This window comes from Linepithema humile, chromosome 8, assembly GCF_040581485.1.
Source record: "Linepithema humile isolate Giens D197 chromosome 8, Lhum_UNIL_v1.0, whole genome shotgun sequence".
NCBI lineage: Eukaryota > Metazoa > Arthropoda > Insecta > Hymenoptera > Formicidae > Linepithema > Linepithema humile.
Window position 1 is genome coordinate 8,486,924 of NC_090135.1, and position 27,549 is coordinate 8,514,472.

At 38.1% G+C, this 27,549-nt stretch overlaps 1 protein-coding gene across 10 annotated transcripts in view; it reads right to left on the reverse strand.

Annotated features, from left to right (window-relative positions):
* The window catches only part of Rbp6 (RNA-binding protein 6), a 581,361-nt gene that overhangs the window by 380,347 nt on the left and 173,465 nt on the right, over nucleotides 1-27,549 (reverse strand). The window contains exon 1 of one of the 10 annotated variants that reach the window (XM_012364146.2): nucleotides 2,885-3,478. The exons of the other annotated variants lie outside the window; for them this stretch is intronic. The gene's annotated coding sequence lies outside the window, so the exon portion shown is untranslated. Of the gene's footprint in view, nucleotides 1-2,884; nucleotides 3,479-27,549 lie in introns of those variants that run through there. 10 annotated transcript variants of the gene reach the window in all.

The following is a 27,549-nucleotide window of genomic DNA, read 5'->3' on the forward strand; positions in this document are numbered from 1 at the left end:
AGTGGAGATCCGCTCTAGCGTCCCAAATACTCCACTCTCTACTTCGAGGTAGACAACGTGATCCGGTAGCGGCGGTAACGGTAATTGGAAGGCAGAAAAACGGAGAGAATTAATTTGTCGTGCGCGGCGCTCGGCGGAAAGTGCGGGAAACGAAGAACGGGAGGGAGGAAGCCCGGGATGGAGTCCGGGGAGATCCCGAGAGGTGCCCAAGAGCGGCCGTCGGACTCTCCCATTGATTATGAGGCAAGGCGAACGTCGTTAATGGCCGACGACGACATTTATCGCGTCAATGGACGCCGCGCGTCCATTCCCACGTGACGACCTCCGTCATCCGCTATAAATACACGTCTCGGTCCACTCCTCTATCCCTCCCTTTATAACAGTGTCGCGAAATATTTTCAGAAACCGCCTCTTCTGACCCACCTCTATTAAAGAGACCAACATCTTCGCGTTCGTCTTCGAGACGAATCGGTATTTAAGCAAGTAGTTCAATTTAATTTATGATTTCCTTGTCTTTCTATTAATACAGTTATGCGTATTTGCAAAATCGAATTATTTCAGAATTCGGAAACAAACCATCGTGTACTTACATAAAAACGTAACAAATATATATGTTGCAGATTTTAATTTTTATAAAGTTAATGTTTTCATAAATTGTATAGAAGATTTCTCTTTCAAATTGCTCGGCAAATTTGACATCATTCAGATTCTATTTAACGCAGACTTGATTGATTGCTCGATGCTCTTGAAATATTTAGTATTATAATTAAATAGCAAATTAAAATTTTGTAAAATTAAAAGTTAATTGAAAATAACTGTATTGAAGAAGAATTTATTATCTACACTTTTATGCATTACGAAAGAATCTAGTTTCAACACGGTTGGAAAATAGCAGCAAGAATGCGGCGCATCAATGAACGATTATCTAACGATAGAGTACTCTAAAACTAATTAAAAATAGTGACGCAAAAATACAGTGGCGAACAACACGCGCTTCCCACCTAATTTTTGCAGATTCCTTTCTCGGGCTGCCCCGGCTCGTCATGTCGCGAGAGATTCGCTCGCAGCTGCCGTTGGAATTTTTCTAGCCGGGTCTTATACCGAAGCGGGCCATGCGTTACAACGCCGCAGTAATTAAAAGTACCCGCTCGCCCCTATCCGCCGCCCACGCTGCTCGGTGAACAGTACGCGTCGACGGTTTTTAATTGAAAAAATTTCACGGCGAACTTTCTCGTCAACTGCAAGTCGCGATGTTCTCAATGCTTTCACAGCGATCTCGATTAAAAGATCATACTTTGTCTCTGGCGAATGCACTCTCTGTTAGCTATAGATGTCAAATAAGCTATTAAAAATTGTATTTTAAAATATCTGGTTTAACAATATAACATTTATCAATAAAAAGAAATTAAATCGTCCGCGTTACGTTGTTTTATCGCGCTTAATTCACTGCAATATATTTTTCCATTTTTTTTTACCAGCATTAATTGCTAAAATGTTTTTATATTTATATTTCATTATTATTATTATTATTATAGATATTATATTTTATTTTTAAGTTTTTATTTTCATTACTTGATATTACATCAATACACTAACTTACGATTCTAGAAGGAATATGTTCAAAAAATTGACTAAGAATTACGTATTCCATATTACAATTCTCTCTATATATTTTCTGTTTTGGAAAATAATGTTTCAAACAAAACTTGGTATATTTTACTTTCAAATCAGCATAAACTTAATAAAAATGTGTTGTTCTGCAAAATTTAAAAGCATCTTCTTGAAAGATGCAAAAAATGAGACTAACGAAACTGAAAGACATATCAGCCTAAGCAATCTCGCTCAAAAAGGCAGTAATTGACATAACGAGAGACACATTAAACCTAACCGCAGTACAGAATATCGATTACACGATATCGTTCGATTACGTTCGTATTCCGGTTTCTCTCGCACAACTCGGCACACCCGGTGACTCGTATTTCGAAGCAGAAGCGAGAAGCGCGGCGTTCCGCGCGACGAGTGCGATAAAATCGGCCGTAACGACGAGACTCATTTCCCTCCATATCAATCCTGTGAACGAACAACGAGAACGCAGCGACGCGAGAACTCGCAAAACGCTCTCTCAACAATCGACATCGACGTGGTTTTAATGTCCATCGCATGTTCGCCGCAGAGTACACGTGTTATCACGTTAAGATTTTCTCACCCGACTAATAAAATTTTTAACTACAAAAGCTTGTAAAAAGGTCACATTTATAAATCTTTAAACATTATTTTTAAAAATTTTCAAGAAACGTATACAAATATTTAACTTTCGTATTATGTCTTGCGCGAAAGCTGGAACATTACATTTCGCAAAAACAAATAAACATTTAAATGTTAAGTTCAAATTTCACGTCTCATTGTCAGTTCAGTATCTGTAGATATGATTTTCTTCAACAATATAAATTGTTTTAAAAATATTCTATTTATAGAACTATTTATAAAACTCTTGTTAAAATGTTTAAATACTCATAGAATTATACGAAAACACTTTTAACTATTTGTTTCATCAATCAGAAGTGTTATAAAAATAAAGTATAAATTTTCCATAGTTTATAAGAGGTTCTATAAAATTATATATGAAATCTGTTGAAATCTATGTAAAATCTATTACAATAACATACACGCACTCGTTAGTATATTATTGTAAGAACTATGCAATAATACTCGCTAATGACCACAGAGTTGTTGTGTACAAAAAATGTTTGGCCTTGAGATAACATAAATATACCCAGACAGCGCTCAAATTCTGCCTCATAATTTTGTATAGCTTCCTCATCTTAAGCATAGAAAGTGTAAAGAAATATACCTGTAAAAACAAAATTTAATATCTAACACTCACCGTTCGCAGCTGCAACTGGACAGTATTCATCGTGTCAGAAATCTAACCTCGGCCTCGGCAGTAGGCGACCGCAGCAATCCTCGGTCCGAGTTTATATCAAAGTTTGTTCACATTTCACACACACACACACACACGCGCGCGCGCGAAATTGACGCGACGACGATTACGAGACATAACCGCGATTTCAGCGTGAATCCTGCGCACAATCTTTCTCGCAATCTTTTATTTCCAAACGTTAATTTGTTAGCATACGATACGCGCCAAATATTTTACGACTTTGCGGCTGTGTAATCGGAGTTGTCGCATGTATTGAAATTTCTACGAAAATTCTTATCGCGATCACTTCCGTAATATGTTCACTCCCGGATATAGTAAATATTCGCTCAACAAACTCGCCGAAATACGAAAAATAATGCGTAATGCATTAGTAAATATGTAACACCGGCCGGCACGTTCCGGAATGTAACATGGCGCTCAGTCTCGTGCGCAACTTCAGAATGATAACCGACGGAAGCGCCCCCTGACCACGCACGGAAGAGCTTTATTGCGCGAGAAACAAATTCAAAAGCAACGGATTTACAACAAGCAATAGGAGTCAAAAAGAGTTAATATCGACCAAAAAAGACCATTCTACAATTAATTTGTCGAATTTTGACCGATCAAAGATCCCGAAAGTAAAACATCGCGAGAAATTTACGTTGGAAATGCGATTATATTCTCGTTATTGTCGTCGCGTCGGTCACGAGTGATTGTGTGTAAAATGTGAAAAAACTTGAATATGGATTTCTTCTTTTCATAACCGTACTTCTTCACACTTTTTATGCTTAAGATAAGAAAAATGACGGCAGAATTTTTACACCGTCGATATATTTATATTTCTACAATACAGATAATTTTATACGCAGACAAACATATGCGATGTTCATAATAATTATAATCATTTCATTTTAGACTTGATACTAAATAATAATTGCAGAGATGATTATTTTATGAAGTTGCAATAATGTCATATGCGAATTACATTCATGCAATGAGAAAAATGAACATTATTTTTCACGAACTGCTCGATTCTCGTAGCCATCGTTGAAATGGCGCGACGTGTTCTACGAAGATAAGGCATTAAGGTCTTAATCCTCGTCGAGATGAAAGTGGAAAAAAGACAAGCGACATTTCGATAATCTAGCGCGTTATTTCCAACGATTACGACACGCGGAATAACGACCGAAAGACACTGGAATGACGGCAAATCGAGAGAAAAATTAAATAAATTCACAAAATTAGAGATCAAGCCCGATGTGACGCATTGTCACGTTTTATTATTATTTTACAATTACGTGTTTTGTAAATTTACTGGAAAAACTTTACTTGCACATGAAAATCGCAAAATATGCGTGAAAGTTGTATTAATTATGCATTGCAGCAAAATGATTTCCAAGACCTTGATATCTTTATATTTCTACATTTTCATCTCTTTCAATTTTTAGGAATCTTAAAATTAATGAACAATTTAAAATTTTCAATTATGTAAATTTTCAGATTTCTAAATTATCCAATTTACGAATATTCACATTTTCCATGCTCCAATATTCATCAATATTTTATGGTTAAATAATTTTTACATTCAAGATGACATATCACGACAGTTACATAACTTTGCAATTTTATGAATTGATTAAAAAATAATAAATATATAATATAAAATATTAATGCAATATCGGAATTTTATATCAAATCGGGAAAGATTAAACAATTCGTGCATGTTTTATTTTCCAAAAACCTTTATAACTCTTATAAATAATTCACGCATTGTCATAATGACCCGATTCGATTGTTACATAAATTATTACCAAACCGTCGAACAAATGTCATTTGTCATGACACGATTACGTTACCGCTCGACTCATAATGATCACTACGACTATAAAAAGCACAGTGGATTAATGTTGCCGTGCCGATAGAACATCCCTCTGAATGCCGTCCCTCGCATTTCCCAAAGGGATGATTTAGTCTTCAGAGAGTGGTGGTTACAGAACAATGTTATCTCGTGTCAATTTGAATACTACACATGAAATAACTTCCTGCATCCATATTTAATCCAAATAATATTTTGCCTGTCGTTGAATATGTTTGAAAAGTGCAGATTTGGCACTTAAAAAATTGTAAATATATCTTATACAAAAATCATAATTGAAAATAATTTTATTAAAAATATCATATTAAAAATTACTGTTTTATGAAACTAGTAGTTCGAATATATTCTATAAATGTTATTTACATTTTTTCTCCAATAAATTAATATTAAACAAAAAATGTCCTACGATTTTTTTACAATTTAATTCACAAAACAAAGCTTCGCGGTGAATACTCTGCGTTGGGAATGAAGTCCATTGTTAGACGAAGTACTACAAATTTTATTTTATTTTATTTTCTTTGTACCATAGTATATATACTATGAATTAAACGACGCCGCAAAGAATTAAAATACGAAAAGTAGATTTTAGAAAAGAGTAACAAATTGCGGAACAAACTTTAGTTCAAATAAATAACAAGCGTGAACTTTGCTTTACTCTTTTAACAGTCATCTCTGGAATTTTATAGCGAAACTCAATGATAACTCTTTGGTAAATGTAGCTTCAACAAAAAACAACTGTTATTAGCATTTGAAAATGATGCATTTTCGTTAGAATGTTGTTGATATCATTATATTTACACTTCTGAATGTGTTTTATCCAAATAACGGGACTGAAAGCTGGTATGATATATCGCAATCGATGTGAAAACACTTACACATATAACAATGATATAGAGTTTTCACAATAAAAATATTAAAACAAGAGAAAGAGATGAGGTAGGTTACAGTTTCATTTCCTAAATCGTGCTTATGATCCACAGAAGTGGAAAAAAATCACCCCTAAAACCCTACTCTCCTCCACTTCCACGTCTAACTTCCACATCTCGAAATCATAATTTGTGAATTTTGCTCGTGTCAGCCGACGAGCGACAAATGTCAGCCTTGCCCTCTCTCTGCCAGGGATTGAAATATTTATACCGTGTAGAGTGCTCGGTTAAATGTGCGTTCGCGAATACCGTTTGATTTACGACGCTGGGTTATGCCGGTCAGATTGTTAGTTTTAGTCTTTTTATGTACCATTTTTTGGAACAATTTTTTGCAATAGCTATTTCGCGCAGTCAACAATAAACACAATTCCACCAAAAATATTTACGTAAATAACAATAAACTGTTAGTTGTTATTGACCGCAATTTAAAATTTAGCACATCTTGGCTTCTAACATATATATATATTTCTAAAAAAACTTGTAAACGTTTGGAATATTCTGTGTAAATGCATAATACACATACAAGAATATAATGCACACATTGAATAGGAATTTATCTATTATCTATAGAAGAGAAGCCTAATATAAATGAAAAAATGGGTTTTCCTGCAATTAATAATTTTTCACCATAAAAGATTTTTATATCTTGTTACATAGTGTGGCCAAAATTGCTTTATTTACACTTTTACGTTTAATATACTCGATTAGAAGCTATTTTCAGAGATTGCCGTACACGTCAACGCGAGACATTTTATCGTACTTTTCGTTCCAGTTATTTCCGGGTGTACACGAGCTTGCGTTTCACATCTAGTGAAGCGTCGTACCCAAATTCGCTGTATAAATATTTAATTCCCGCGGGATTTTCGCGGGCAGAATCGATACGCGCGAACCGCCTGAAAAGCGCCAACACCGTTCTCACACCGTTGAAAAATCTATGCAGTTCTTGTCACGCAAATACTTGAACTGAATTGAAAATTGAAACGATACATGCTGTTTAAACAATCGTAGAATAATTCAAGCTAATAATAAGGTAAAAATTAATTATGCTGCGTAAACTGTGCATAAAACTGTTACGCTAAAATTATGATGTGTAAATAAATATCATTGAGGTAAAAGCAGATAAGTACTTTGTCAAAATTAATTTAATAGGAACATATAAAATTTTATATTTTTCTCTTTTACAACCTTTGTGTGTTTTTATAGCAATTTTATGTAATAAAAATAATATATATCTGATGTAACATGTAGTATTGTCATTATTATCTTTGTCAGTCTAACTTTGCAAATATTTTTCTCATCACAAATTTTTGAATAAATTCTAACTAATGAGATTTATTACAAAATATTCTAATTTTTATTACGTGGTACAATTAAAAGAGTTAATTAAATTTTCATGGTGCATATATGTCGCGCGCTACAATAATGTAAATAAGAAATAAAGTTGACTAAACATTTTTAATAAATCAACATCTTTTGAATTGTAAGTAGATTGCGCAACTTTTCATCGTTAAATTGCATACTTAATCGACACGACCTTAATCCGAAACGACTCACATTCTCTGATTTCCGAGCAACGGTTCGATTGTTGCGAGGCCGCGTACGAAATTCACTCGGCAAGTCGGAGGCTCTCGAGAGCCGAATCGCAGAGAGTCTGCACAGCTCGCAGCGGTAACGACCGCCACCGTCGAAATAGAACGGAACGAGAAGGTGGAGCGGGGGCGGGAGTGAAAAAAGCCGACGAGGGGTAGTGCCGAGTGAGACGAGAGAGAGCATGAAAGCCGGCGGTTTCGTCGGGGGTGGTTGAAGGAGAAGAGGCGAGGGGCTCGGGACGAGTTCGAGTGGATGCGGATATTGCAGTCGGCCAGGTTCGATTTTGCCTTAACGGCGAGAGTGGATATCGAATGATCCACATAGTCCGGGCACCTTTCGAGCCCCTTTTCAGCCCTACCCGCTCCCGTGGCCTCTCACGAGTGTAGGACTAATCTGGAAGGGAGGGGGTTAAGCCCGAGCTGTCAGAAGGGGCGAAGAAGAGACTCCGTGAAAGCAGAGGGCGGGAGGGAACTGGGTGGAGGGTCGAATTAAGCCCGGACGTCGGACTCTCCGTCGGTAACCTAACTCACGGGGGTAGTATGCGTGCCGGGGTCGGGCTGCTAGCCTAACTCCACTTAAATTAAAGCAATCTATCCTGCGGAACTCTCGCGCTAAGCCGACAGGTTAAGCGAGAGCGAACGCGCTCTCCCCGGCGCGCGCGCTTTCCTTTACTTTCCAGGTGAACACGTTGTCGACTGAACGCCGAGGATTTGGTCATGTGAGCCGTCCTCTCTGTTCCTTCTCCTTATATTCCGCGTGCTTGTCTAACTGCAAACGTTCTACGTGGTTATCACTGACATTGTTGAGAACTACTTAAGTGATTCTTCAACAAATCACCTTCAACAATTTTAACGCATATTGTTACTCCTTCATTCTACTAATATAATATTAAATATTGAAAAATTTATCTCTTTCTTCCGTCACAGTAAATAACTAATGCGAAATATCGCTGTCTCTCCCCGAAGTTCATCCTGAACAAAACTCACAATAAAATTTCAAAATACTTGCGGAATTAAATAAAAGCAAAAAAAATGCAATCTTTGTTTGTATTGTGTTTATATCGCTTATTATCGCATATTATCGCATATTTTCCTGATCACGATAGCTTAGAGCTCTGGCTCGAGGTGAACACTATTCCGCTTTCTATTCCTTTCCTCTTTCATCCTCGTTTCCTTTCACTGCCACGGACGCGTTACACGCTTGTTCGCTAGTGGTTAGTTCGACGATCAAAGCGCGAGCGAAGCACGTATCGTCGTTTAATCCGCTCTTCTGGATGCTCCGGTTACTACCCGTGCGCGAGCGCCCGCTTCGGCGTAAGTCACGGAATTGCGCGCACGCCGCGCGGAAACGTTTAAGACTTAATCCGGCTAATCCGACCGTTGGGAGAACGCGACGCGGATTGACGACGTCGTCGCCGACGACGCGGTGCCCGCGATTTATTTTTTACGAGATCCACCGCATATTGCTCCCTTGCCTCGCGCTGGGAGATGGAATGGTTTTACGATGCGAAATTGTTGGCATTAACCAGAAATGGAAAACTTTTATACGGCTTCCGTTTTCGATTTTAGGCTCGATTATAGAGAAAAATGTATTCTTCGACTAAAGTTAGCATTTTCGTAATAAAAAAAAATGTAAAATCTTGAATAATCTGCGAGCACATTCTTATGCTATAATAATAATTTTATTATAATAAATATTTTGCACGTATAAATATTAAGTTAGATCGTAATTTTTAATAAAAAAATACTCGAATACTCTATTGATCAATCCATACATATTAAATTTGTGATAATTTATAATTATTTTAGAAAACCAAGAGAATATATATAGTTTGTATTTGCCTTAAATTTACTCTCAGCTTAAATATTAATATTTATATTTTAATATTTTAATAATTTTATACAACTTTAATATTAATATAAAAATTTAATATTTTAATTGGCATTAACGCATTGAAAAACGTTAATTCAGTAAATTAAGTAATTATATTATCAGATAATTAAGTAATTATATTATAAAATAAGTAATTATATTACGAGAATATCGTAAAATGGAGCAGCATGCATAAGGATTTTGTAACGGCGGTCCGGGCGTTGTAAAGCGTACGTAACAGTTTTTCATAATTACACAGCATAAAAAATAATTTGCGACGTAACGAGCTTCGTAACCATAGCGCGTAGGAGCGAGGTCGTTTCTGTGTACGTGTTCTACATGCTTACACGCACCGCCTCATAATTGGACGCACGCTGTAATAAAGTGTCACGAGACAAAACATCGATTATATTCGGGCGGCGGCAAGTTTTTTTTCGCAGCTAGCTCTTTATCTGTAAACGTTACTTTTTTTCATCGGCGATAACTTGCTTTTCGTGAATTAGAATTTTTTATCAAAAATGTATTTAAACTTCAAAGTCGTTTTCTTCTTCTTTCTCCGCGAACATTTTCGGAGCGCGTTGGTCGACACTAATCCGATTCCGCGGACTTCGTTATCCTCGAGAGGAATAGATGGAAATCGCGGGCGAAATTCGAAAATCAAGTCAATTGCGGAGCGTCGCGACGCGTCGTGTCGGACTAATTCGCGACGCGTGAGCGAACGAGCGCAATGTCGGAGCGCGATTAAATCGCGGGCGAATGCCGATCTGAAATTACACCCGGTGCGCCGGCATTACCGGATCGTGTCGCCTCGGATTACGGCTGCGTTTCTGTCTTACTTGTCTTACCGGCGACAAGAATGTAATACGGAAACAAGACACCTGGACACGAGAGGTGGCACGCGGACACGGAGAAACGGCGTCGCAAACGCGCGTTCCTTTCCTCGAGTCCCACGAAGACGCCTCGACCGGCAGCGTAAGAAAGTATCAGAGAGGAGAAAATCACGTTTAATTCACCACATCGAAGAATTTATATATTGCGTTAATTCGTGGCGGAAATTCGCTACGTGTTGAAAGCTACGTATCTCAGCTCTCGGTTTTCAGGTTTTCAAATATTTTTAAAGTTTTTCTCGCATATTCTGTATTTTAAAATAAAAGAATCTAATTTTTATTGTCTAAAATTTTCAAATTTTAATATTGCTAAAAAAATGCGAAATTGATGTCCGTGTAATAACTGCGATAAATTATGTTACAGAGTAATTATATTAAATACCACAATGGTATTAAAGCGCTCGTGACAAATTCTCTCTGATGTGATGATTACTAGGTGACGATGAATATAATGATTGCTTCTTTCTTTTTCAATTGAAATGCAGACGCAAAGCTGGAAACGTTGCAATCACGAAATTAAACGCATATGCATTTTGCATTCTATGGAGCGGCTAATTCCTAATGGAAACAAGAGTATCACCTAGGAGCTAAAAGCCGGAGGAGCTTTAGGGCAATCAATCATGCAAATTGCGATCGCGGCAAAATCTCTGGGACTCCGTTCACGATTCCATATGGTAATGCCGCTAATGCACCGATCGCGTATCAACGGACATATGGGGTGTCTCCGAAGTCACGCGTTCTCTACTCGCAGAATATTAGGAGTCTTATTTGAAATTATAGTAACAATTATTTTAAAATAAAATTATATTTTAAGTTAACAATAATTAAAACAAAGAATTTCGATAATTATGATACAAGTGTGCAAATTTGAGACAAAGTCTTGTTTTTTTCAGATAAATTCAAACAAATACTACGCATCTGTATTCGAAACACTTAACATTGAAATAAGAAAAGAGTACAAAGAAGTGACGATTCTCAGATCTAATTAGTGCTACGGTTCCGGTCAAAGTCGGCACCGTATACATCCCGCACATCGTTATATTTAGCAAATAACGAGCGCAATCTGGCTCCATTCAGCGGCGATTATTTATTAATTATTAATTGTATCCGTATCGATTCGCACATAAACTATTTTTTTCTAGCAATAAATTATACGACCAATTAGCTACTTTGCCGAATAAAAATATATTTGAAATGTTACTGCAGACCTCTTAATATTGTAAATGCAATCACAATTATTCTGAAAATGCAATAAATATGCGGTATCATTGATTTAAGTTATTAGTTTACTCATTATATTGAGGAAAATCGCATTGCATAAAATGCGCGAATGTTCACAAAAAGAGAAGTTACATATTACGCTGTATAGATACTTTATCGACTCATCGGCCACAGTAATAATTGATAAAGTTCATTATCGAGATGGCATCGATTTGTTGCAAATGCAATACACGGCCGTTAATTAAATATTACACAAAATAACGAAGCGAATAATTTTCTACCCCACTCTATACCTCGTTCTCCTCAGTGATTTCTGTGATTTACTGCTTTACTCATATATGTGATAGTTATATAAAAGTTATCGAAAGCAAATTATTTATTGCTGTAATAATTCATTGTGTTTCTCTACTTCTTAGTCAATTATCGGAAATAAATTTCCATATTACCGTTTCTACGCTTCTATAACTTTTCCTTATTTTCTAATATTTCTTTCTCGTATACTTAAATACAAACGTTTTTAATTAAACTTAATTAAAATATGGTATTTTTATACAATCCAACTGTGCTTTTTATTACTTTAATTTTATAATATCTCAGCATTTATGTTAAGAAATAGACGATTGTTCTGAAATATTTTGAAGACAAATTCCAAAAAATTCTAAAGTATAAAAAAACAACACTATTTTATGTTTTTTTTTTTTTTTTTTTTCTTTTCTTGTATCTCTTGTATCTCTTTTTGTTCCTTTCTTTTACTTCCTTCCATTATCAGGTGACTCGCGCTTTTAATAGAGAGAACCTTCCAAGTTTAACGCGATTTTACGCGACGCGATCAAACGGCCGAGCTGTTTATTATTTCATCGGAGACCTCAACGTACCGCGTGATTATGGTGTGTTTTAATATCACGATATTAAGCCCTTTTTGAACGGCTACTCAAAGGACTAGCGGAGTGAAGCGGGAGGCGTCATAAGCCGGGATTGTCGACACGGCGCGTATATCGACGCGCGCCCCTCGTCGCCGTCGGCGAAATGCGTCGATTCGACGGTACGGAGAGATCCAATCGAATTAATTATCGTTCGTTGTTAATTACCGCGGGCCGACCGATAAAACGCAGCCGTCCATAATCCGAGGACCCGTGAAAAAACGGGGAGACGAACAAAACACGGCGCGTAAAAACGACCGGTTTTTCAAGAGAAGAGAAACGCATGTGCGTTTTTCAGTCCTGAAAATGTTGCGAGACAATGAATTTCAATTATCGCCGTCGCGAGATGTACAAAACTATTTAGACCGTTATTTAAATTTCCCAAAATTTCGCTGGCGTGATGAAATACGAAAAGACGGAAGTGACAAATTACTTTTAATCAAACTGATTTGCGATTAAACTATGAGCATCTCGCAGTTTAATAAACACTTTCAACTATTCATCCGATAAAACTGTACGAGCTCTCCGGTTCAAAATTCGAAAAACAGCTTAATAATGAGAATTCATCATCGATTGAAAAAAAATACAGTTTTTTATACTTTATTCTATACTTTATCTTATAGAGCTCGCATTGCGACCGACTTTGTTCTCCCAAACATTGCAACCGATGGAGGATTAGAAACTTCCGGGTACTTCTTATCCGGATTTGTGGTACCCTCAGGATTAAAGGACGAAATCGGCGGATCGATGTCATGCCCGTTGAAATTCCGTACAGAGCTTTTAAATCCAAGAGAGCGCATTCTACCGCCATCTACGCGCTGATGTAGAGAACTGTAATCCGCCCGGGCGACAAACACTTTGATGTGCAAACACTTTGTGCGAAAATGTTCTCTCTACTTGTGTGCACGAAAAAAGCTCCTTAGACGTATCGTGAAACCGTTTGTAAGCGATATATGGCGCTCTAAAACAGAGTTCAGGCTAATATCTTGTGATTTTCGCGAAATCATGGACAGTTTATAACCGACGACGACGAAGAGAGGTCGATTGCTCTAATATACAGAGCTCCGGTTACAATTAGCGATTTAGGCCCTAAAACAACTATTAATATTAAGGCTATCGGCGAGCAATTTCAGCGATGTTGATCAATTTTTACAAAATGGAAAAGACAAATTCAATTGCTTCGTAATACGTATGAATTGGATGATAAAATAACTAAGATTCTAATAGTCTCGCACTTGAAAAAGAGAAAGCTCAAAATTGGTTTTATTCCAAGCCAGAAAATTTAGAAAGAGACAGCGAAGCATTATTAAACGAGTTAAGAGAAATATTTGATTTTCGACCTAACAAACTAGAACTTCACGAACAGTTCGAATCAAGGACGTGGCGAGTGAACGAGACTTTTAGCGATTATTATCATGATAAAATTATTAGAGCAAAGTTCTTATTCCAGAGGATGAGATCATGGATTATATATCATTGATGGCATTCCTGATTACCACTTATAAAATCATGCTAGGTTACAGAGTTTTTCCTCAATGCCTATCTTACTTCAGGCGTTTAAGAAAATTTTATTACATCCAGAGCGAAAAGAAGATAAGAAATGTTACGAGAAGCCTGTAGCAGAAGCGGTGGGGACGAGGCGAAGAAAATGATAACAGTCGAGATCTTCGTTGTTACAATTGTAACAAGGCCATTGTGAGGATCGTAAAACGTTGCAAACTATATTATGATGAATTGCTTAACGGTAAAAACATTAATAACCACCGATTATATCAGTATCACTATTTCTTTAACCCGTTGACATTAATAATCGCTATCTAAATCCGTATTTAATGGTGGTCAAATGTAACACACGCATCTCTTGCATCTCAATGTACCAAAACGTCTGGGCGATCATCGCCAAGATGGATGATCGCCAAAGCAAATTATCGTAAACGAAGGTTCCCGGCGTGTTGTGCTCGTGTCTCCTTCGTAGAACACATTGACGTAATTTCGGTGCAGGAATATTATTGAGCTTGTTTACTTAATTTCGGCTCCTTAATTTTTTCCGACGCTTACGAAGATAAATAATTGTATCAATTAGCGAAGTGATATGTTATTGAAACAACCATCCGCAGTCGGCAGATATTACGATCAATTAGTAATCATTAAGATAGACGAGATTGCGTCATATACGTTCTCTCAATCGTTGCCGCTATCGCAATTTACTGCCGATTTTCGTAGCGTAAAAAGTCGCGAATATCGTTTGCATTTAAAATACCGAAGATTGAAAAGAAATAACTGTTTACTCATAAATCTACTATTCTATCATCAATCAACATAAAGTAATAGACTTCTGAGAAAAGAAGCGAATTGCGTTTGCAGTTGAAATAACAGAAAATGGCAGAAGATTATTGTTTACTCAGAAGACCGAGCTCGTCTATCATCAATCACAATGAAATGATAGACTTTTAAGCGAAGAAATTATTATTCAGCATATTCTTCGAGTAATTTTATATACAAGATATTTCAAAATCCAGTGAAAATATTTAATATAAAATCTTTCGATCGTCCCACATAATCGTTTAGAAAACATCAATAACAAATTACTCGAAAGATTCTTACGTGAAGGAAAGAGCGCTAGGCAGCACGCATAATTTTTCACACAGAGTAAAAATTAATTAACATCGGGCAGTTAATTATCCGTATTATACAGCGCACTCAAATACAAGCCTTCGCGAACGCAACTACCGCAAACCACCGAGGCAGCGCGTCCTCATCGTTTCATTCTCGTCTTCGTAATTTGCGCGCATCGAAATAATCTCGAGGCAAGAACGATCGGCGTGACGGCGCCCGTCGTAAATCACCGGTCGATCCGATCGCGGCGAGCGCCGCGGCGTCATCCGTCTCTGACAAAGTGCGAACCCGCCGAGGGATCTTCCGCCGCCCCGGCAACTTCCGGCGGTCGTTATTTACGGGGCTAGATTGGCGGGACTTGGGGAGCTCGAGTTCCAGCGCGAGAGGCGTGAGGTCGGGATCGCAAATTGATCTCGGAGCTCGGGAGACGGTGGCGGCGGCGACGGCGGCGGCGTCGACGGTAGCGGCAAAGGCGTCGCCTTTTATCGCTCACCGATGCACTTCCTCGCGCCACGTCCCGGCGACGAAAGTAATTTTCTTAGACCACTATCGCGCGCGACGCTCGTCCCATGTCTTTTCGCGACGGGTCGCTTAAAAAATGCATCCCCGAGAAATCGATGTGTTATCGGGAGAAATGTTACGTGCATGCAATTTGTGAAATAGCATTTTCTGAGTGATGTAGTGTTCGCGCAACTCTTGGATTCCAGATCGGATATAGAGCCTGCTCGCTTCATATAAAACGGATTAAAAATAATAAACTTCAAAAATTGAAATGTTTCACGCTCTCCAACTTGATAAAAATTTGCTAAAATATATTGCCGTTTGTTGCGACAGACAAATGATTGCCCACCCGTAAAAGATGATCTAAAAATTTAGAATTTTACGCTTTATACAGATAGATTGTTTAAAAGCATGCGCTTCTTTAAAAATATCGGAAGCAAAGTTCCTAAGATAAAACAAAAACTTTATCAAATATTGCGGCAGTGCATATTCTGATGAAAAAGCGATTTTGCCGGAATACCAGCGACGTTTAACGCAAGTAAAATGAAATGTTAAAATGATTATTAATCGCGGAAAGAATAGGATACGACGGCGCGGTTTAGGTGGCGGTTCTAGCGCGAGGATGAGACAGTGCCATAGGTCAGGTATGAATTCTTGATGTTCGGAGCCTGGGCACGACCGCAGACACCAGGACCCCACTGCGTTAGCAACCGCTGCTGCCTTCCTCTGACACTGCCGCGGTATGTTAACGTCACTGCGTACGAGAATTAAGGTAAATTTCTACGATTCTTGGTGGTTATTTCAGATAAATTAAATTCACGCAATCTTTTATCAGCGATAAGATTGTCAATATTCAATAAAGTATTCGAAGTATTAATAAATTGTTAGCTGACCTCTACTTAGCCATACCGAAATATAATAATATCTGCTATGGTTTTTAAGCCATCATTTAATCTTAATCATTTGTTTCAATGTGCAAAACAAAGCAAGTAATTTTGAAAGCATTTACTACGAATTTAAATAAAATAATCTGTTTTTAAGGAAACATTAAGCATACAAATTAAATGTTGTACTTTCATTTCAGACATCTTATTTAAGATAACCGGTTAAATTTGATCGTATAAATTCGTCTTGCAAAATTAGACCAAGCGGCTCTCCGAAACACGCACGGATCCCTGCCGCCGCCTGCATCGGACTGAATCTTTGATAAAGAAAACCGACGACGATGTTCAACGATGTTCCCGTGACACGGATCGACTGTTACCAGAAACCACGGACGTTTACCACTTTAGTCACATACACGTTGATCGTGTAAAGCCCAACGTTACAAGGGCTTGATAATTAACAAATAAATCACTTGAGCCGAGCTATACAATGTAAAATCTAATGGCGTTTCTCACAATTTTATGTAAAAATTTAAATTCAAAATATGTATGTTCTTTATCTTTATCTTAAAAATATTTTTTTAATTCGTGCTAAATGCGATTTAGTTTTTTTATGCCGCACAAGACGTAATCTAATTACGAAAAATACTTGATATAAAATTACGGCAATAGAAACAGCAGTAAATGATATTATTTGCTATAAGAATTAAAAAACCGATATAAATTTATGCAAAATTATAAAAAAAAATAGTCAATATAAAATCATAAGAACTTATATTTCCCATTTCAGAAACTCATTTGGTATACTCGTTCGTCAAAATTAATTGCGCACAACGATTGTTAATTATCAATAACCATTCTCCCGCGCGGAGAGGCATCTACATCAGCGAGTGAACGCGTTTTGGCGGCCCGCCGAAATTTGGAGTATCGCGACCGAGAAATCGACGGTGATCGCATCGCTAGAACCCGAATTATCCCCAGGACCGGAAGATCAGTTCCCAATAATCCGCGGCACGCGCATTTACATTCGGGAACGAGGCAATAAATACAGCGTTTACACGGCGGTCCACCTGCACGGCATGGACGCGGCTTGGTCGTTCTCCGCGGAACGATGGGAAGGGGCCGGGATAAATTCCTGGCCACTGGCCAGTATTTCGGGTTCCCGAAGCCGTTTCGCCCGATACAAATGGACGCCACCGACAACTCGGGCAACTGCGAAACTACGAAACTACGGTACTAAATGGACCTACTGCCGCCGCTGCCGTCGCCAATGGCGAGATACGAAAGAACCCGAACACGTGGCTGAAGGGGGTGACGATTAATGAACTCGTCGCACCGTTACATGGGATTGTATTAGGTTTATCATTTGCTGTTATTGGCGGATATCCGGAAATTGCCGGTTGCATTAATGTCATGGTAAATAGCACTTAGGTTACACAAGCAGGCTAAATAATGACGAATTTTTAAACTTTTAAAACAAACTTGGATTCAGAATTGTTAACAAGCAACAAAAAGTGCATTTTTCAGTTCAGTTTCAGCAGCTTTGTTTCAGCTTCCAGGTTAACCATCGACATATTTAACGAAAAACGTGCGTACACAGCTTCAACCAGATTTTTGTAAAGAAAAAATTATTTTAAAAAAATACACATTTGAAATTTTACAAAGGACAAAAAAATAGAATGTAAGATCGGAATATACAATCTACACGTTTCGATAAATATCAAGTTTGCTCGAATAAAACTCTTTTTTAAATAAAACAAATAAAAAAAAGTTAATATTTATTCTCTTTAGAAAATTGCGTTCCGAAAGAACGATAGGACAAAGATAAAAAGCAAGGGCTTGAAAGAGGAACAGCTGGATATAGGGGAATGAGATCTCGAACAAACGTCCACGTGGAACGAAAGCGGAAAATAACGCGACGAACAATTTAAGAGATTACAGAGGCTCGCCCTGGTTTCCAATCGGTCGAATCTGCCGCATACCGCAAGTCTCCAATCCCTCCCCCCCTCCCCCCCCCGAAACCCCCCTCCTACCCTCCTCGTTCCTGTGAAGCCAATTCCCACCTCGCCTTCTCTGGTCGAGTCCACCACCGGCATTTCGCGTTTTACATTCTGCATTTTGCATTTTGCCACGCGCGTTCGTTTCGCGCACGTCGTCGCGCAAATTTAGCGTAAGTAATTGGAGCATTTGCGTTTCGCTGCCTCTCTCTGTCGAGATCTCTGTGCAAAACCGCCCTCCGCATCGCCATACTCGCAGGCACGTGGACAGGTGTACGCGCCTGTGTGCGTGGATGCAATTTGCGAATGTGTGTGATCGGTACGTGACATGCTTCAATACGAGCAAATATATATATATATAGGTCTTTCATACACGCAAAATGGATCGAAAATTCCCTTTTTCCTTTGATCCAAGCTCCGAGAGCATTAGAAAAAGGATATCCACGTGGCTCTCGCATATTTAACACCAAGCGCGTCTGATTGGCATACATTTCGCGTTCAATTATTTATACATTGATATCGGGTATAAAATTCTCGCGCTTTTTCCTTTATCCTTCAATGCGTAAAATTCAAAGCAGAATAGTGAATAAGACTTTCCGAGCGATAAAGATATAATACTACCGTTATATCATAGATTACGTCATAGCCATTGTGTTTACGTCATTGTTCAGGAGATAAACGAGAAATCGGTCGCCACGTGACATTCGCCATATCCAACAGCCACTGCGAGGATATCGATGCTATTAGTTCAGCACGTGACAAGCTGGCATGTGCACGGAGTCAACTTTGACATTTGAAAAGTTCACCGCATCCTATGTATAAACAGCGAAACAAATATCTAAATCGATTTAGATATTTATTATTTTCTAATCTAATGTTCGAACGACATTGCTGCGCGCGCTGAATTTCTATACAATTCTTGTCATAAACTTTAATCTCTTGCTGAGAAAAAAATGAGAGGGTTTCCAATTTAATTCTGCATTTTCGAATGTAGGATACAACCGCGAAAATAAGTGACTTCTTTGCAAGAGATACGATTGTTATCTCTGAAGCGCTGTCACGTGAAAAGCAAAGCATTGTCCCGAGAATGCTGGAACAATTACACTAAGAAAAACGTTTTCATTTCCCGGACTCTAATTCTCCAAATGTAAGAATGCTATTCTAGTGTTACATCCGAAGAATCGGGCGACTACCACTCTTTTCTTACACACGGCGAATTAAAGGATTTCTCTTCCAATTTAAAAGACCGCCGCACCCATCTTCCGCGCTGGAAGAGTTAAACCTCAACATCGAAAATGGAGAATCCTTTCGCGGAGGATAAGATCGTTATCCCCGAGAAGTTGCCGCGCGACAAGTGAATCACCGTTCCGAGAACAACTCTAGCTGGCGGAACAACTCCGTGGATATTCCCGTTAAGTAAATATGCACATCGAAGCAGACAATCCGGCTATCGCCGGGAGAATACGCGAATATTTCGTCAACATGGCTGCCGGCAAGTCTCTCGCGCGATTTCCATCTGGCACCGTGAGAGACGTGGAAAAGGGTAGCAGAGACGCGAGCAAGACGGGCAGGGTGCGGAGCGGAGTGAGGGGAGGGACAATAAGAAGAGGATGAGGACACGTTTTCCAGCATCCGGCGTAGCGCGCGTCTCGGCAAAGTGAGACGTCTTAGCCGTTGACGGCGAATGGTCGTCGACGTGGAAGACGCGAGCGAGTCCTGTGGGAAGGAAGAGGGTTGAGAGCGCGAAAAGAGAGGAGAGGAACGGGAGCGAGGGGGAGGAGGTGACGAAGAATTCCGGCGAAGGAATAGGGACGTAAAGCAGCGAAGACAAGGGTGGAGAAGCACAGGCCCCGCGAGAAGGCGTCGTCTTATTTGGACGCTGATTTGAAGCGAGCGCTCGAGAATTTGACATTTCCGCCAACTTTCCGAGGCTTACATAACCCTCGCGCCTCTATTCCCCTCTCCCCACGCTCCATCCGAAACGCACCTCTCCCTCCACCGAGCTTCGTGTTCACGCGGAAGAAACACGGCGCGAGAATCTCGAAATATCCAGGGAAGGTTTGATATCAGAGCAGCTGTCTTTTAGATGGCACTCTTATAGTTATGGATCTCCTTCTCTCTCTCCCCACTCTCTCTTTCTCTACCTCTCTGTTTTCATGCCCCACATTTAGCACTAAATGTAGCCATCTAATTCTGAGCTTTGCTTGCTTCTCTCTAATATATTAGATATTATCGTGATCTGAAAATAACACCGTTATATTTCGTAGCGCAAAAATGTTTTTATTATTTTCATCCCGGAACAATGTTTTTAATTGCAAATTGAAATACAAATTTACTTCTATTTATTTATAAAATTTGTAATAAATCATATTTAATAAATGCAGAATATTGTTGGAAAAGATTTAAAAAATACGTTTGAATTTTACATATCTCTTAAAATTTTGTAAATGCATATGCACTGTTCTTTTTAAAAAAGTTAATATTTAAATGATAAATATTTGCGAAATTAAAGTAGATTAATTTGCAAAACTACAGAATGCTCTAAATAATAATAAATAATTTTGTTAACGCAAACAAGATCATAACTGTTATTGGAATTGCAAGAAATACCCTTGATTTGACTAGGTCAACTCATTAATGAATTGACGCTCGTGGTTGTGCTCTGATAACAGTGTTATCACCACTCGCCCCTTTCAATCGAAACAGCCGATCGTTTTAATATCTCGATATATATTTCTCTCTGAGAGTGCGACAGAGAAATAACGGCATTGAAATTGGAAATGTTTCCAATATTTTTAAACGATTATTTTTATTATAGGTTTGCCAAAAATTTACAAAAAAATGTATCACTAAATCTTAAATGTTATTTCTCTACATGTAAATAGTTCTCATAAGCGTTGTAAATCATAATAAAAACATTATGTCACACAAAATTTATTGAAACTCTAATAAAGACAATCGTATTAGTTTACATCGCGAATAAATGATAAACTTTTCAAAAGTTTTGCGCCATTTATGTAGGAATGATGCAGAATATCAAAATGTCCTCCCGGAAGCGGCACAGAGACCAAGTCAAGATACATCCCTTTCACGCAGAAGAAGAGGATATCGACAAGGGGATGGAAAGCATGCTCTAGCAAAACAATCAATTATCCGAGAAACTTTTGAAAGCAATGGGATCGAGGCGGCTTTTTCTTTAGCCGAAAGCCGATTCCCGCGATCAGTTTCGAAAGGGGGACGGCTAAAAAGGCTCGCAGGAGAATGCGACGAAGACGAAGAAAGAGAGAGAGTAAACGAACGAGAGAGAAGAGCGCAAGAGATCGGCTACTTTAACCCGAGTCTTGGAAAGTTCTTCGTACGGACAAGCAGCCCCTTCGCTTCCTCGCCTCCTCGACCAGCTTGCCGCCCTACCCTCCACGTTTTTAGAGGGAATTGATTCGTGTTCCGTACTTTTCACGATTACAACGACTGCCGAATATAAATCGACGGAAGCGACGAGGAACAAGTTTCTGTCGACTAAGAGCGTATCCTACGGCAAGATTTAATTGCGGAATACGAGAAATCGTCGATGCAATTTTTCCTTCTGTTATCGACGTTTGCAAGAAACTAACGTTTTTGACATTTGCAATTTCAAATATTTTCTTTTCTTTACATTTCAGTTCAAGAGGAAAAGAGAAGTCAGCACAATTAAATTTCCTATTTCTCATAGAAAACATTTGTTCCGAGCAGAAATAGATGTTTAACATTATATTAACATTTCTATAACGCGGTTGTGAACTAATATTTAGCTGAAAATATCATAAATGGCATAAATACATCGTAACCGATCCTGGAAGTGCAAGTGTTGAAGAAACATCTTCGCGAAGGGCTGCCTGGAGGTAATCGACGGTTAAGCGCACTCCTGCTCTCGTAACATTGGTCGTTACACGAAACGCGTGTTTACCGGCAAACTTAGTAAAGAGATACAAACAAGACCTGCTTTAATAACGGCGGCCATCATAAAAAAAGCTACAAAGAAATTGAAAAGTAATTTACGCTGTTCGACATATGTTTTCTCTCATCTCATTTCGGCCACGGATGTTTATTCAATACTTAAGCACTTAAATAACAATAGGCGTTAGTGAATGCATTCAAATGAAATAATGGAAGCCTACAATGCGAATCTATCCAAATTAGTACCTTTCGAAGGAATGGAGTCCGCGGAATCATCGCGGGGATACACGATGAAGCGCGTTTAATATGCGCGCTGCGAAGTCGGAATGCCTCCGCCATCTAATTTATGTGATTGCGGGCCCGGTCTCGCGTTTCGCGCTATTGTTCTCGTACAATAAGTCTCGCGGTTAAGCGTCATCCCTTTCGATTTATCTTCGGCGAGCACAAACTCCAAGATTCTCTACCGATTCCCCTCATAAGAGAATTTCCGCTATTATGAAAAGATCACACAACCGCGTAACAGAAATTATATATTATCATATCATTATATATGTATTCTTTGGAATTTTAACACATAGGTATATAAAAATAACATAAATATTTGCTTGCTATATAACAGCTACTTTCTCTCGCTAAAACAATCATGCACATTCAGGCGCTTCTATTCAATTTTATACAATCTATCCTGTCGTCGGCTAAAAATGAATACAAGATTCGGACCTTGTTTCTATGATGAGTGGGATATTACTCATACTTATGACATTCATTGACGTAACTCTTTGGAGTACCTCGGGATATTTGGGCTACGATGAAAGGAAATTTGAAAAGTTAACGTCTGAATGGAGATATTCTCGCCGAGAATTCGTCGTCGAGGCCGACGAGAAGAGAACGGATGCTGAGCGGACAAAGTAATCTCGGTCCGTTCGGGGAGAGTCTTGAACCGAGTCGAACAGGATGGCCAGAAGTGCCAAGACGATCTTCTCAAAGTGCGGACTCGCATCAATTAACGCCAAAACTCTGAAGGGGTCTTCAAAGGAAAGACGGTCGCGGTCCATTATTCGCGCAGCACTCTCGCCGCCTTCGAAGCGGATTTATCCAGTCGAATAGTATCCATTCTAACGAGTAAATCTCGGCAGGCAATAATCCGAATATCTAACTTATGCTCGATTCTAATTGAAAACAATCTAGTGATCGAAATCTCGTGATAATAACAAAAATATACGAGAAATCAAATCTATTCACATTACTTACAGGATTGAAATGTGCACGTACACATTTTCATGGGGTATCACATATTTTCATTGAAAGAATGTGCAAAAAATTATAGAAAATGTAGAAACTGCCGACTGCGAGGATAGCTGATTAGTCTCAGTTATTGAAAAAAAGATTCTGGCGCGAGGTTCCACCTTCTTTTGACTCTCGCTCTATCGTAGCAGAGAACGAATAACTGTGGAATATATGCGCTGTCGGCAAAATCGGCCTAGCGAAAATAAGCTTAATCTCGCTGAGTGAAATCGCTGCCAAATGTAATGCATCTCCTGTCGGCGAATGAGAGGTTTCTCCCCTATCGATGGAGCCGCGAACGCGGAATGTTGTCAAAGGAGTGGCAAAAAAAAAAAAAAAAGAACGAACGAGATGTAAAGATTAGAAGAAGCGAGATGAGAGAACGAGCAAAAATGATGCTGATAGCTCGAAGGAAGAGAGCTATGGATACGCAGAATCCGCGCGTGTTTCAAATATTTTATTTCTACTTGCGTTGGCAAAGCTCATAGAGGAAAACCAGGACACCCGCATTCTCCCACCCCCTTTTTTGCCTTTTCCGGCACCGCCAATAAAACTTGGGACATATAAAAGAGGAGGCTCGACCACCGCCGTCGATCCCCGATTGGAAGATATCTCGCCAAAAAGGGGCGAACCGCATCGCGGAGTTCATTTATGTCTTGTTTCATGCTGGGCACGGACACTTCGATAGAGAAGATGTCGGAATGCCGTACGTGCCGCAGACGACCGTACTGTACTATCCCTTAACTCCTGTCGCATTTAATGCGCCTTATGTTTATTCCAACTTTCGAGATAAATTAATATTTACGAGCGAGTCTGTACTTCTTAAAAATAAAAAATATTTTGAATTTTTACATCAGCATTTTTGGTCCGACATTTTCAATTCTTATAACAACTTTGAAAAAATATATTTAATGCAATCAATAATATAAAGTTTCAAATATTAAAGAAAATATGCATAATATATACATTTAGAAATTTCAAAAGCTAGTAAATTGCCTTAACCCTTGGTACATATAGTATTAATCTTATATACTTAAGGCTAGTTATGATGATATATTAGAATAGGCAAGTACGAAGCAATTATGTTTCATTTATAGTAGCTTTATGCTTATCGACTTTAAAGTTAAATTGATGGCCATAATATAGCATAACCTAATATTGCACATAAAACTTGAATCGACAACGTAACATTAGGACATTAATCTCAATATTGTTAATAAAGTGATAGTACAGTAACATTAAATCTGAAAAAGATAAACCCATATATTTTTAATGTCCTAAGTTACTATATTTATAGAATAAAGTTAGCTGTATTGCATTAAAGAATAATAAATAGTCTATTTCACGTAAAAATAAAGTCCCTTTAAGATTAATAGATGTGAATCATGACTGAAAATTTTCTTTTGCATCTCCTAAAAAATATATAACGCGTTTCGAAGAAGTCCGACATAAGTTAAATGTGGTATGCATAAATCTATCAATACGAATAAAATAATCGAACTGTATAGAACGGTTCGTGATCTCTGTATCGAGCATCGCTCAAACTCAATTTGCGGGTCGTCTCGTGTCTGCACGGTGTCCCTCGCGTTCCGCTTCAAATCGGCACCATCTACCTACTCGACCGACATTCGCGAGAGACGTAGGTATCTACCAGGAAATAGCGGGCTTGCAACATTTATACGTTTACGTCGATCGCCGATATAAATACTGCACGACCTCGCTATAGAGCCGGAAAGCCGCTATTTACAGCCGTATGCCGTCGCGAGACAAGGGGTGTCATTTCCTACGAACTTTTCTCGCGACCTCCATGCACACTTATGCATTCGTGATTCCGGTTATGCAATAGAAAGTGTGACAACCAGTAAAAGATACGTTGATTCGTTGATTCTTAATAACTGTATCGAATTGCCGTCATCACTTATCCGCGGTTTCTGTACGCGCGAGATTGTATCAGCACATAAACATTTAGATAAATAATAATAATTAGCTCGTTTTATCACACAAAAAGTTTAATTCCCAAATTAATTGGCAAAATGTTTAATATTGCACATTAAATGATTACGCGCGAGAGATGCAAAGAAGAATCTTATTATTTACACATAGCATAATTTCATTCCCTATAAAGTATGCGATAATATTAAACTACGCAAATTCAGTCAAACAAATTTTATAGCTAATGAAATGCCGATTGTTAGTCCATTTATCATATATGAAATTTAATATCAGAATTAATTGATAAAATATTTAATATGGAATATCAAACGATTACTGAATACGATGCAACAATTTAATTTTTTAATAAAGAAGTATTTCGTAATATTCGTGTATCATATAAATCTATATCAAATTAATAAAAAAAAATTTGTCCATATTTTTTTATTAGCGTAAAAGCCATGCAAAAAAATGAACAATTTTTTTACCGTCTTGATGTAATTCAATTTTCATAAAGTACAATCATTGATTGAAAATTTTTAACAAATTTACACGCAATAAAAAATATTTCCGATTTTTATGGTATGCATAACGACAGTCACAAAAAATATCTGTCGGACAAAGAGAAAAAACAGATCTAATAAAATCTTCCATAATAACAAGGTATGTATATTTAACTCATCAAATACGTGCGACAGTATTCGAAAATATAATGTGTACAAAGAAAATATTAAATAATGAAATGTTATTTAATTTATTAACGCGTACACCAATTTAAATAGTTGTAATTACTTTAATTGTAATATCTGCAAAATTATATATATGTACTCTAATTTCTAATTCAGAAGTCAACAAACGCTACAATGATAAATTTATATCTCAGGATTATAGGTTTTAAAGTTTAATGCTCTAAAATGGAATGCTTTATATAAAATAAAATATTGAAATTAATAATTTACTATATGAATAATTCAATTTTTATAAGATTTAATGCATTTCTATTGTACGCGTATTATATTATATAAATCAAAGCATAAAAATATTTAAAAAGAAACATTTTATCCCAATATAATGATGGTGTTCTTCATTTTCAATGCCTAATGTCACGATGAGAATAGTCGCAGTTTAAAAATAAGCGGATAAACGCCGACAAGTGATGGCGAGCGATCGAATAGAGAAAATAATTGGGCCGTGGATAACCGGTGAAGTCGCTTAATTATTTAGCAGTGAAATCGAAGCGCATTTAGCATGCAAATGACTATCGAACCGCGCGAATCCGAGTTTTACACCATCGTTGAATCCCGACATTTCTCGACTGATGTACGTTCAATCGTTTCCCATCCTCGCCCTGACCATTTTCCCATATTTCCTAGTATCATAGTAAGTAAAATATTTAATCAAATATAATACTCCGTATAAATCTTTGTTACGTAAAAACATTCAAGAGATGAAAACTTAATATGTCGAACATGAGATTAATATATCATTAGTAAAAAGAAAGAATATCTCAAGAGATAAAAAGATCACATCGTCGGAATCTTTACATATTAAAATCCGATTGTTATGTTAAACATCAATACGCGAACACATCTTGCAATTATATTGCGTTATATATCGATATAGTAATTAAAATTACATCATCATTATCGTCTTGTTTATCTTACGCTGCTCCGCTTCGAATGGCGCGTATTCTTTTTCGCTCGTGCTTCCTCAGCTCTTCCCCATTCACCGCAACTACTAATACCGTCGCCTCCAGCCTCTTACATTCACCAGCGCCGCGTACTCGCATCCGAGAAAATCCGATAATTCCTGCCGCAGCGACGCGACGAGGAGCGGGTAGGGAAGACGAGGGAAGTAGCGGAAGAAAAGGAGAAACGGAACGAGACAGAGCGGCTAAAGCCAGGTCGTTTCCGCAACGAGGTTGGTGCTTTGCTCGCGGCTCTATGCATATAAACCCGCACACCGCCTCATTGCTACACGCCAGTTTGCAGTAACCTCGCGAATAACGTATATCTTCCTCGGCGATAAACAATTTTCCCGTGCGAGCTGATAGAGTACATCAAGAGCACCCGTTAACGAGTCCGTGTAATGTATCTTCATTGTTAATGGTTGGAAGGAAGGAAACATCGTGGAAGATGCTCTTCTTCATAAAGTTTGCTAAAACACGCATCTTTACACCATACGCATGTC